The sequence below is a fragment of the Talpa occidentalis genome, unplaced genomic scaffold (genome assembly GCF_014898055.3).
Source record: "Talpa occidentalis isolate TD23 unplaced genomic scaffold, MPIMG_talOcc4v2.1 talOcc4.2507, whole genome shotgun sequence".
Lineage (NCBI taxonomy): Eukaryota > Metazoa > Chordata > Mammalia > Eulipotyphla > Talpidae > Talpa > Talpa occidentalis.
Window position 1 is genome coordinate 1 of NW_023602638.1, and position 11,338 is coordinate 11,338.

The 11,338-nt window shown below is 43.0% G+C and overlaps 1 pseudogene; it reads left to right on the forward strand.

Moving 5' to 3' along the window:
* The first annotated feature begins 173 nt into the window (after positions 1–173).
* LOC119253968 (tRNA methyltransferase 10 homolog A-like) lies at positions 174–11,302 on the forward strand (annotated as a pseudogene).
* Positions 11,303–11,338: the final 36 nt, after the last annotated feature.

The window sequence follows — 11,338 nt, forward strand, 5'->3', positions numbered from 1 at the left end:
ACATTCCAGAAAGACTAAATAGCTAAGTTAAGGAGTTAGAATTTTTCCTGTAAAGACGGAGCATTGCAAGTAGTGTCCTCAGAGGATGAGCCTTGTCGTTGCATGGAGCTGCGCCTGCTGGGGCCTGACACACCAGGAGAGCAAGCCCTGGGGAGGCCACTTAAGTGACTGAGATGCGAGGAGACGGGCAGCAGAAGCAGGTTCAGAATAATACATGGATGATTTCTTTCAGACACTCCTGTGTTCTGGAGTGGGTTTGTCTGGAGAAAAGAAAATCATTCTTCATCAGTTTTCACGAAATCTTATTAATAACATCAATCCCCTGTGTCTTAAAGGATATCCACATCAAACCAGAGCACTATCGTGACTTCATAAAGAAAGAAGACCTGATTTATCTTACATCAGACTCTCCTAATGTCCTAAAGGAATTAGATGAATCAAAGGCCTATGTGATTGGAGGACTAGTAGATCACAACCACCACAAGGTACTAAGCTTGCGTTAATGCTTTTGCTCATTCTTGAAATTGACACTTTTCTTGATCCTAACAGTGAAGCTCATGATCTTTATTGTCTAATATATTTTAAGTCACCTTCCTAGCTGATCAAAGCATTTCACATATATTAGTTTCTTAACCCTCACTCCATTATGAATCTACATTTTACACACAAAACCTAGAGGTGAGGAGAAACTACGTTTGCAGTCAGACAGAGCAAGCATTGTAGTCGGGCAGATCATTCTGAGGCCCGCAGCTTCAGTGATATGCTGTGTGTGGTAGGAGAGGCTGCTGCTACCAACTTCGAGGTCATTAGCAGTCAACAGATTTATACCCAAACTGGTAAACTTTTAAATGTGATATTTTTATCAGAGGTGTTTTCGGTTCTCTTTATTTTTTTTTCCCCCCATCTCTTCCCACCTCTTTATTCTTCTTCAAATGAAAAATTGCAGAAATACACTTTCTAAAAGAAACATCGGGCCTCCCCTGGTGGCGCAGCGGTTGAGCTCTGGGCTGCGAGGCTGCCCACAGCCTCTGCAGCGCCGGTTCATCCCCAGCCGCCGGCGAGGGTCCCACAAAAAAAAAAAAGAAAAGAAAACATCATTGTGTTACTTTGCCAGCGACTTTGCAGCACAGTAAAATCAACCCAGGTAAAGCACAATCATGTTTACTGTGTGTCTGAGGAAATGTTGTCAGCAGAATAATGTAGGGACTAACTTGTCATTCTTAATTAGCACTATTGTGCATAAAAACTGTCTTCAGTGTCGGAAACGTGGCTATCAGCCTGTCCACGTGGTAGCCATGGGGCAGCCGAACACACAAAATGTGCACCATGTGATTAAGAACTGGCTTGGCTTTTTTTTTTTAGTTGTGATTAATTTGAATTTGTTGTCAGATGTGGCTGTAATTGGGTGGTGTCGTGGGGGATTTTACAGAATGATTTTTATGTAGCCTTTTTAATTTTTCTTAGTGGAAAAATTTGTTTCTTATGGAGAACCAGTTTTTTTCTCTCAGGATGTATTTCTCGGAACTAAAATAATTCTGATTCCAAAAGCATGCAAACTCAGAGTTTATTTATCCCTAAAAACATGCCATCTCATCGTGGAGGAATTGAGCCACTCTTCCTCCTGTTCTGTCTTGTGGCTCTTTTAGTCTCGGTTAGACCAAGTTTTTTTTTTTTTTTTTTTAACAATTTTTTTTTAAAGAGGCACGTATTTTATTTATTTATTTGTTTGTTTGTTTTGTTTATACATGCACTGGGTACAGTCAGAAGCGCGGGAGGGTGAGAGAATCCACCAGAGCCAGAGCGGGGAGCAGAGCAGGCAGAAGGACCGAAGGACACTGCTGAGGGGAGCAGCGGGCGGCAGGAGAGGTCTGCGCCCATGTGGGACCCTCCTCCCGTGGCTGGGGAGCAGCCGGGGATCGAACCGGTGCCGCAGAGGCCGCGGGCAGCTTCGCAACCCAGCGCTCAACCGCTGCGCCACCGGGGAGGCCCTCAGTTAGACCAAGTTTTAAGGATTTTGTTGTACAAAAAGAAAATTTATATTCATCTTTCTTTGAATTAACAGGAAAAAATTAAATCACTTTTCAATTCAGACTTACATTTAATTTGTCTCATGTTTGTGCTTCTTAGTGTTACATGATTAAAACCTAATTTTATCCTTAGGAATGTTATGGGAAGAGTGATGGTGCTTCTTTGAGAATTTGGTTTGAGCGAGTGTGTGGAAAGGTGACAAGACATTTGCTACTGAGGCCTGGCCCAGTGTTTTCTCTGGTTCTTCCACTAAGGAGCTCTGTGACAAAGCAGGGAACAATTGTCTTGGTTTCTTCATTTGTAATTTAGTTAAAACAAGTATCCTGAACTGTCGGACTGTTCTGTTGCCAAGAGAATGTGAAAGACACCCAGACACTTGCTCATGCGCACACACACACTCATTTCTTCAGCTAATACTCTGAATTAGTCTTTCCTAAATATTATGTATTGTCATAGATTTTGTTGAAATAATTTAATGTTCTAGTCCAAGTTATAGTATCTTTGTTTTAGGGACTCACATATAAACAAGCATCAGATCATGGAATTGATCATGCACAGCTCCCCCTTGGAAATTTTGTGAAGATGAATAGTAGAAAAGTTTTGGCAATTAATCATGGTAAGCTATAAGGGGAAACCTGAAAATATACCTGAGTGTACATGATGAAGAATAACACTACATTTAAGTTTTGGACGAGTAGAAAATTCATACCTTGCTAGAAACAGTTGTAAAATGAAATCATTTGTAATTTGAATAGTAGGAATGATACATGTATATCTTAGAAAATAGTAAAAATGTAGAAAATTGTAAAGAAAATGAGCTGGACAGTCGTGCGTCTCTTAACGATGGGTATGTTCTAAGATGCATTGCTGTGCACTCTCCTGGTCTGGATGCGATGGCATGTACTCACACACCTGTGCAGCCTCCTGCAAACCTTGGCCGTTGGGTTAGCCCGTGGGGACCATGTCGACATGCCGCCTCTGGTGGACGGGAATGTCTTTAAGTGACACACATCTGTGATTTCCCATCCAGAGATACTTAGTATTCACTTTTTGGTGTATTTTCTTACACTGCATAAAGTGGTATAAATCTGAGGTGTTTCTCCTGCCATTTATAGTTTTATTTTCCCACGTCATTGAATTGTTAATGGCTATGTGATAGTCTATCATCGGAATACGTAATGATTTAACCATTGTTGAATTTTCTTTTCTTTTTACTATATTTAAATTGTAGAGGACATTGTTGGGCCTAAATTGTGGCCTAGACTTTTGCCTTTCAAAAAAAATTGTATTGATAGTAGTGATGTTAGTTCGTACTACACAACTATTCATTGAGCTCTTTTGCCTGCTAAACACTTTATAGCAGCCTCTCGGGAGTTACCGAAATGAAATTATTGATTCAAGAAGTGAATGTCTTCTAAGACTTTTGATAGATGGTACGTAGTTATCCAAATTAACCCTTCAGCAGTATATTCAAATAAGATTACCTTGGAGACTTGACCCCTAATGTAGACAGTCTGTTTATTCCAATGTGAAAAAACAACAAAAACAGGCAGGACTCCCCAAATGAATGGCTCTTCACAGGAAAGAAACCTAGATCAGTGGTGACTTGCCTCCTGTGCCAGGCTAGCACATGAAAGCTAGAGAAATGGATGAAGATGGAAGAACAGGGAGGAGAGGGTAGAGGTCCTCTCTGCTGACGGCAGTGGAGCTGCCTAGTTCTCACGGGCAGACGCAGAGCACGTGCAGGTTGGGAGTCTGGTGACAGGCTGTGACGGCACCAGGAGGCTCCTGTCAGAACACAAACTTGGTATCAGGGCTCCCCGGTGCCCTGTCACAAAAACACAGTATAGTTTAAATGCAGATGCGACATTGTGGTGAGTTGGCTGAGAAATGTATAGAGTCTGTCTTTGTTGCAGTGTTTGAGATTATTCTGAAATACCTGGAAACAAGAAACTGGCAAGAAGCGTTTTTTACTGTCTTACCCCAACGGAAAGGAGCTGTTCCCACAGACGAAACCTGTGGAAGTTTTTCCAGTGACCAGAAATCCACCAGGGTTGGAGGTGGATTGGACAGTGATTCCAGTGAAGAGCAAAATAGCAGAAATGAACAAGATTCACCTCATGAAGAAGAGAAATAGGATAAAGACGACCGCACCACATCTGTTGTGAAGATGTCTGTTTCACACGAAGGTCCTCTAACTTTTTATTTATTGTTTTGTTTTTTTAGTTGAGGGGAAATTAGGAAAAAATGAGGTACTTTATAAAATATTCAAATTGGAAGAAAATTTCATTTTCTGTTGTAAATTTTTTAAAAACTTTTTACAGCTAAGTGATAGCAAAATTTTTGTTGTCGCTTAAGAGGATTTAAATGGGTAAGTCTCTGTATAGTTTTGTAAGGCTTAAAAAATAATTTGAGAATTTTACTGCTAAGTCTTCATTCTCTTGTTTACTGGATTGTGTTCTTCAGAATGTGCCTTCAGTTTTATGTTTATATTAGTGTCTTTCACATGTTTTGCTTATTTGTGGAGACAGATTATTCACAAATCTCTGTAAGTACCCAGAATGTTGTATATGGGAGGTTACTTTCTATTTGCAGCAGTTCAGTTACTTCAAAGGCAGATAGTGATTATGGGAATATATGTCAGATTGATAATCACTTATTTTTTGGACAGTGGAACCCTTTGTTCCTCCTTCGTTCTAAAGCAATTTCTAAAAGGTATGAATTATGAATACAGATTCATAATTCTAGTAATGGTGGAAAATGATTTCAATGAAAAAATTTAATTTGGGGGACTAGATTATTTTAAAGCTGTTGAAGGATCACCTTTATCTTCACCTAAACTAAAAAAGAACAGCTTTTAACTGTCCTTGCTTTCTATATATATACTTTGAAGATAAAATATCCGTTGCTTCATACAGTGGATAAAGGTAACTTGGTATGTACGTCTGCCCACAATGATGTAATGCCCACATGAATGTAAGCCGGTGCTTCTGTAAATACATGCGTGTGTGAAAATGTGCATGACTGATTCCCTCTTCTGTCCACATCATGTGCGATCCTGTCCCTCGTTGGTGATAGCCGGGTGGAGCTGCTGTACAGCTGCACTATTTCTGTGAGTAGTTTGTTGAACAATACTAAGGAAGAGAATTTAATAAAGAGCAAAAATCTGTAAGCGTTGGAACTGGCAGGGGAATACGGGGCTAAAGGAGATGCTTTAGTTTCCCGCTCATCAATGCCGACCAGTTATGCTGCAGGGCAAGTTGCTTTCCTCTGTCAGCACGAAAGTGAGATCTCAGAAGCCTCTGCTGAGTTTGGGTAAGTTAAGTTTCCGTTCTTTTAGTTGTTGATATTTCAAATTATATATACCATTTGATAGAACATTTATTGGTTTTAATATTGATGTTCAGTTTTTTATTTTTTATTGCTTTATTCTTAATAATCGTATTGTTATCCGTTTAAAGTATGAGCAAGGTGTGTAAATAAAGAACAACCCCTACAATTCTAGAAGGAAAAAAGTTAAACACGGGGAGGGACTCATTAGAGGACTACATTGTTAGTTTTCACTAATTATAAAAGGCCTCATGTCAGCTCCCTGGGGCTGCCAGAGCAAATTACTACAAACTGGGTGACCTGAGAAAACAGAAGTCGATTCTCACAGTTCTGGAGGGTAAATGTCCTGAGTCAGGGCGCCAGGGGGACCAGACTCCCTCTTGATCTTTTGGCGCTGGCCATCCGTCCCTGTGTTCCCCGGCTTGCGGGGTATGTCATCCCAGTCTCTGCTTTGCCATCATGTAGCTTCCTTGTCTTTCCTGTGGCTGTGCGCATCTTCAGCAGTTTGGTTCTTATATCATCTTTTTTCTTAATGCATCCTTATGATGTTTGGGTTTGTTTAGGTACCTACCATTTTAAAATAAATCTTCAGTAGTATTAAAGTCACTTATATTAGAACATAATAATGATAGAGAACTCAGTCTGCTGAAATAATGTTTTCTCTCATTTCATTTCTTTAAAGCCAGCTCAGTTCTTAGAGGGACACTCCTCAGACTGATTCTCCAGGGGCAGTGTGCTGCCATCGTTGAGCATTTGAATATCCTCACATGGAAAAATAATTCTGAAAGCACGTCCTTTAGGAAGTAAATGAACAATGTGAGACTCAACAATTCCTGACATTGTAAATTGAGATTTCATTTATAGCTGCAGTGTGACCGGGATGATACAGATAACAGGGCTTTTGTAGAGCACCGAGAACACAGACAGACAGTGTTTACAAAAGCCCTACAATTCTGCAGGGCTCAGAACTGAAGCCAGAGTGCTCCGCGGTGCTCTCACACTTGGGTCCAGCCCAGAGACGGTTGTCTCTGTTGTCCTGGCTCCTTGCCAAGCACGTAGTAGGCCCTTGTTAATGGGTCAGGGACCCAGTGACAGGTCAAAAGAGAACACCTTTCACGGAAAGAACAGGCTTACGCTTTGGCGCTGCACCTCGCTAGTCGTGTGACCAGGCAGGGTGTCCAGCCTTTTGTAAAATCAGAACATTGTCCCATGAATCCTGCCTGTCTCCTAGGGTGGAGCCAGAGTTTGAAACCCAGCGGCAGCTGACTTGGTAATACTTGGGTTGCTGTTCTTTGATTTCTTGCCTCATTTCCTTGCTTTTCATGCTTCCTTTTAGACATCGCCGGCCGGAAGAAGTAATAATAGGGAAGTCTTTTATCTCAGGCTGTCCTTTCTGAGGAACCCAGGGTTGGGTAATATACACGGGTATTTTCTAAATTACTTGGACAAGCACTTGCTAAACAGTGTGGAAATCACCCATTTAGTGTAACTCAAGGAAGTAATAAAGACAGAATGCTAATTAATGTAAAACACTAACCGCAAGACCACATCTTTCCTATCAGAAAGGCAGTCTGAAAATCACTTGAACTGGATTTTTTAAAACTCAAACCCTGTATTTAAATGCACTGATTTAAATCATGTTCATCAGTGGTGTTGAAAATAGAGAAAAGCACATCAGCTAGTGACAGAGGAAGCAGATAGCGCACGCCCATTGGACGAGGCTCCACGCACCCGCGTCAGGGAAAGGAGGGTGTGGTGAGTGTCCGGGACACAGCCCCTGCGAGGGCTTGACGGCCGTGACCCCCGGGCACCGGCCAGCGTGCTGTTCGCCCTCGCTGGGAACGAACTCTGGGAGTGGCGGGAAATAGTACAAGATGCCTTAGTGCCGGGAGATCCCTTCACGCTTCCCGGCCCGTGACGCTTCAGGTGGGCGCAAGAGAAATAGGAAATGTAGCTGCTGTCATTAATAAGACGCTGCTACCTAGCACGCTCTGTAGGAGGAAAGCGTTTTTCCAGGGCCTGAGGAACGTCCACAAAGTTTCTGATAGACCACACAGGAAAGCAAGTTCCCAAGCCAGAAGCCGTGCAGGGAGCCTCTCATGATGCATTACAGTAGGAAATGACCTTGTGGGATGGGAGGAAGCATTACCACCTCTCACGTTCACAGCGCAAGTGAAAGTGGTGGAACGTTGCTTACGACTTAATTACAAAACCCTCAACTGCTCACACATCATTTCAAAATACTTAAATCAAAGTGGACAGAAAGACATCTGTCTCAGAAGTACATCTCTCGTAGTAGCTGCACATTTTTAATACGCATCTTTGTAATTGGTAGAGCAGTGCAAAGAAAATTCTGTATGATATATGTAGATTTAAACAGCATGATTAACCAGTTCAATCTGCTGGATTTTTCTACAACTTTGGGTCCAACATTTTTAAAATTCACTTTCTTTTCAAGTCATGGGACACTTAAGAAATGGACCTGCGAGCTGCTGAGCCTCCAAGCGACCCTCGAGAAACTCAAGATGGGTCCTTTGCACAGGCCACATTACCTAAGCTGTGCAGTTGACTAGGAATCGTTTAGAAAGAGAACAAGTTTGAAAACCATGTTTGGGAATTAGACTCATGGATCACAGGCGAAAGCAATATGCTTAGAGGTCAATTTGGTAAAGCGGTTTGCGTTAAGACTTGGCAGACTGCACCTACAACAAAAGAGGAAAATTAGTAACCTAAATTGTTGCAGTCACCAAAGAAGGCAAACTAGCACTGCTGAGCTGTCCGTTCAACTAAGCAAGTTAAAAACATTCAGAGCCGAAAGGTAACAGGACACTCACGAGAAGAGGCTCAAGGCAGAAACCGTGTGAAAAGACTCAAGATACGTTAATCTTTGGAAAAATTTTAAAAGTTTCAGGGAGAAGGCACTCCATGAGTAATGCAGGTACGAATCTTAAATGAGTATCATAAAATACTTGGTGCAGTGCATTTTGAAGTTACCTGATGTCACTAATACAAAGAGAAAAATTGCCTGAAGTGAAAGCCCCCGAGGTTTACGTAACTAGGTCAGCTGACTTCGTGTTCTCAACTCCAGGAACAGAGGGATCTGTGAGACATACCAAAAGCAAATAAATTGTCTCGCGTATTTTCTTTGCAGAGGGTTAAAAGAGGAGAGAACACTCATTTGACGAAGCTTGTGAACTCCTGTCCGAGTCATATGGTTTCTCATTTATTTTTTTATAATTATTTTGATTTTAAAAGTAACATTACATTTGCCAAATGGTTTATTGAAACTCTTCCATACTGTGTGTGCAAGTACTGGGGCGTATGTGCACACACTGACAGTGCAGTGTGGAGATGGAGTCTATAAATAACCGTTTCTCTGTTACATGTGGCGTTAAAATTAACTACAGATAGAAATGTCTCCCTAACCTTTATTTGGTAGCACTCTATACAGGTGCCACCCTAGAGAGGAGCTCTTTGAGCCCTCCATACCAGAATTCTTTTGAAAAAATCACTTGGTGCTGTAACAGTGAAGCTCACAGCTGTGACAAAATTCTCTCCGTCTGGAATTTCTAACTCTGGTACGTGAGAGGACAGGCTGCTCTTTGGGGAGACAGACTTTGTCCTTGTGCACTCCTCAGCCTCACTGATCTTGTTGACACGCTTTCCTGAGTTTTAGGCCTGGGAGAGGACTTCGGTTTGCTGAAATATTCTGCCACAGGTATTGTCATCTTATTTCTTCTTATAAACAGCGGTGGCTTGTGCTCAGCTTCTGAAAGAGAAAAAGTCTACATAAGGGCTTGTTTGAGACACTGGATAACCACTGCCATGTTTTGATGGCGAATGTTGGCAAGTGAAATACACGTAGAACTTCCAGAAGAACCTCCTGTCATCGTGTGCACCGCGATGAGAGGAGGCTGGTGTGGCGTTTGTGCTGTCCCGGGGAGGGCGAGCCTTCATGCTCGGCATCGAGCGTGTTTCAGCAGGAACGGCTGGGAGCCGACATAAAGGTGGCGGGCAAGGCCCAGAGGGGAGGGGCCTCCGGGCCTGCTCAGCCCAGGAGAAAGTGGATGACGTGACCACAAGTAAACCGGGCTCATGAGAGTTTTCCCGAGCCCGCCCGGTCCCCAGGCGTGAGGGGAGACGCTGAACACCTGGAGGCAGAGGCGTGTGACCTGGGGATTCCTACGTGAAAACTCACCAAATAGGGTAAAATCTGTTTCGGGCTTACAAGTGAAATATGCACTAAGAGCAACTCGCTGTTGTGGTTTTGTGGCTGCAGCGTGGAGTTGGGTAGACCAGATCTGGAGGGTCAGAATGAGGGAGGGTTTTCTAATTTCTAAATTACACTGATCGTTCCCAGTTTGTACATAGAGCCCCTTTTGGGCTAGGTTAACCACCTGGCACCTTCCAGAGTCTGGAAGGCCCCCCCGGGAACACGATGCAGCTACTAAGTCATTTCTGGCGTGAGGCGAGCTGGAGAGCTGACAAGAATTGTAGACAGACGTGGCCGTCCCCTGGTAGTCACTGGTGCTCGCTTGAAATCAGGAGCTGCCTGACCCACAGGACATCTCATTCAGCCTATTCCTGACCAGAGTAAGACTCCACAGCCCCAATTCCTCTTGGTCTATGTTGTGGGCTGGGGCTGGCTTCGGGTGGGAGCACAAAACTGCCCCATCTATCGTCTGGGGCAGCCCGCTGTGGCCGAGTGCATTCTGCTCTCTTCGCTGGTAAAAATTATTTTCTGGTGAACATTACTTAGCTTGATGACAGGTGAAATGAGGCACCAGAACCCTTAGGTCGTCGCCCTGTGGTGAGGTACAGGTAGGGCCGCTTTGTCACTGAGTTGGCAGCATCAGACCTATGCCTGCTGTCCGGCTGCTTGGCATCCCAGAGTGTCCCTGAGGAGGCATCTGGCCTTAAATGTATGTCAGATTCACCTCTGGGAGATGCTGAGCAGATGATATCCCTGGAAAGCCTCTGGAAATCACTACTGCATGTTCAGTACCTTTGAAACCACAGAGTCTTAGTATCTGGGCCCCTTCGATCTGCATTGGCTTCCTTACACCAGCTCAGTGATTATCACAAATTGTACTTAACCTTTAGGCACGTCCTTGTTCTCTTCAGATCCTTGACTTGACACTCTAGATCATTTGGAGAAAGAGAAAATGAAATTCACAGACTCGTAAGCGTTTTCTGTAGATGGTCATCAGTAAGCTACATGTATATGTACCTTAAACTGTCCCAGTTTTTTGTTTTTGTTTTTGTTTTTCTGTGCAGACTGTACTGAAGGCACTTGCCTGTCTGAGTAAAAGTCTAAACAGTCACACATTACTGGAGAGAGACTGGCCCCTAGGTTCCAATTTGATGCAAACAAAGGTGGAGACAGATTACAAAAGAAAACCCACCTCTCTTAATGCTTTTAGTGACACGATGGATTCTGCCAACTTTCTCAGTTCAATCCTGACCCAACTTTTCATTTTAAAGCCTGAGGTTTTCTCTCCTAGCTTAAGTACCGTCTTACCACATACACCAGGAAGTTAAATATGAATGTGTATTTTCTTCTCTCATCAAAATTGTGAAGTTTGAGAAACATTTCCGGTGAAATGATTTCCAGTTCCCTTAATAGCTATTTTACCTCTGGCAATCCCCAGGAGCTATCAGAGAAAATTAAGCGAAGCAGTTTATTGTGATCTTGCATTCTACAGAAAAAAAGTGATACGTGGTATATACTTCTTGCAAATATACAATAGCAAGATGATTCTGGTTTCCTTTATTGCTTCCATTTTTACTTAAACTGAAAAATCTACACTTTCTTGGATTTATGGGTGGCACCTCTGGCTTTGTACTGAGACGGGAACTTAACTCAAAAAGCAGCAAGACACAGCCCCCATCAGACACCCGGAAGGGTGGGACGCAGCGTCTCGTACGCGGTCGTGAGGTGGCAGAAAAGGAACACACGCCGTCCCTCCCTGAACGGGAG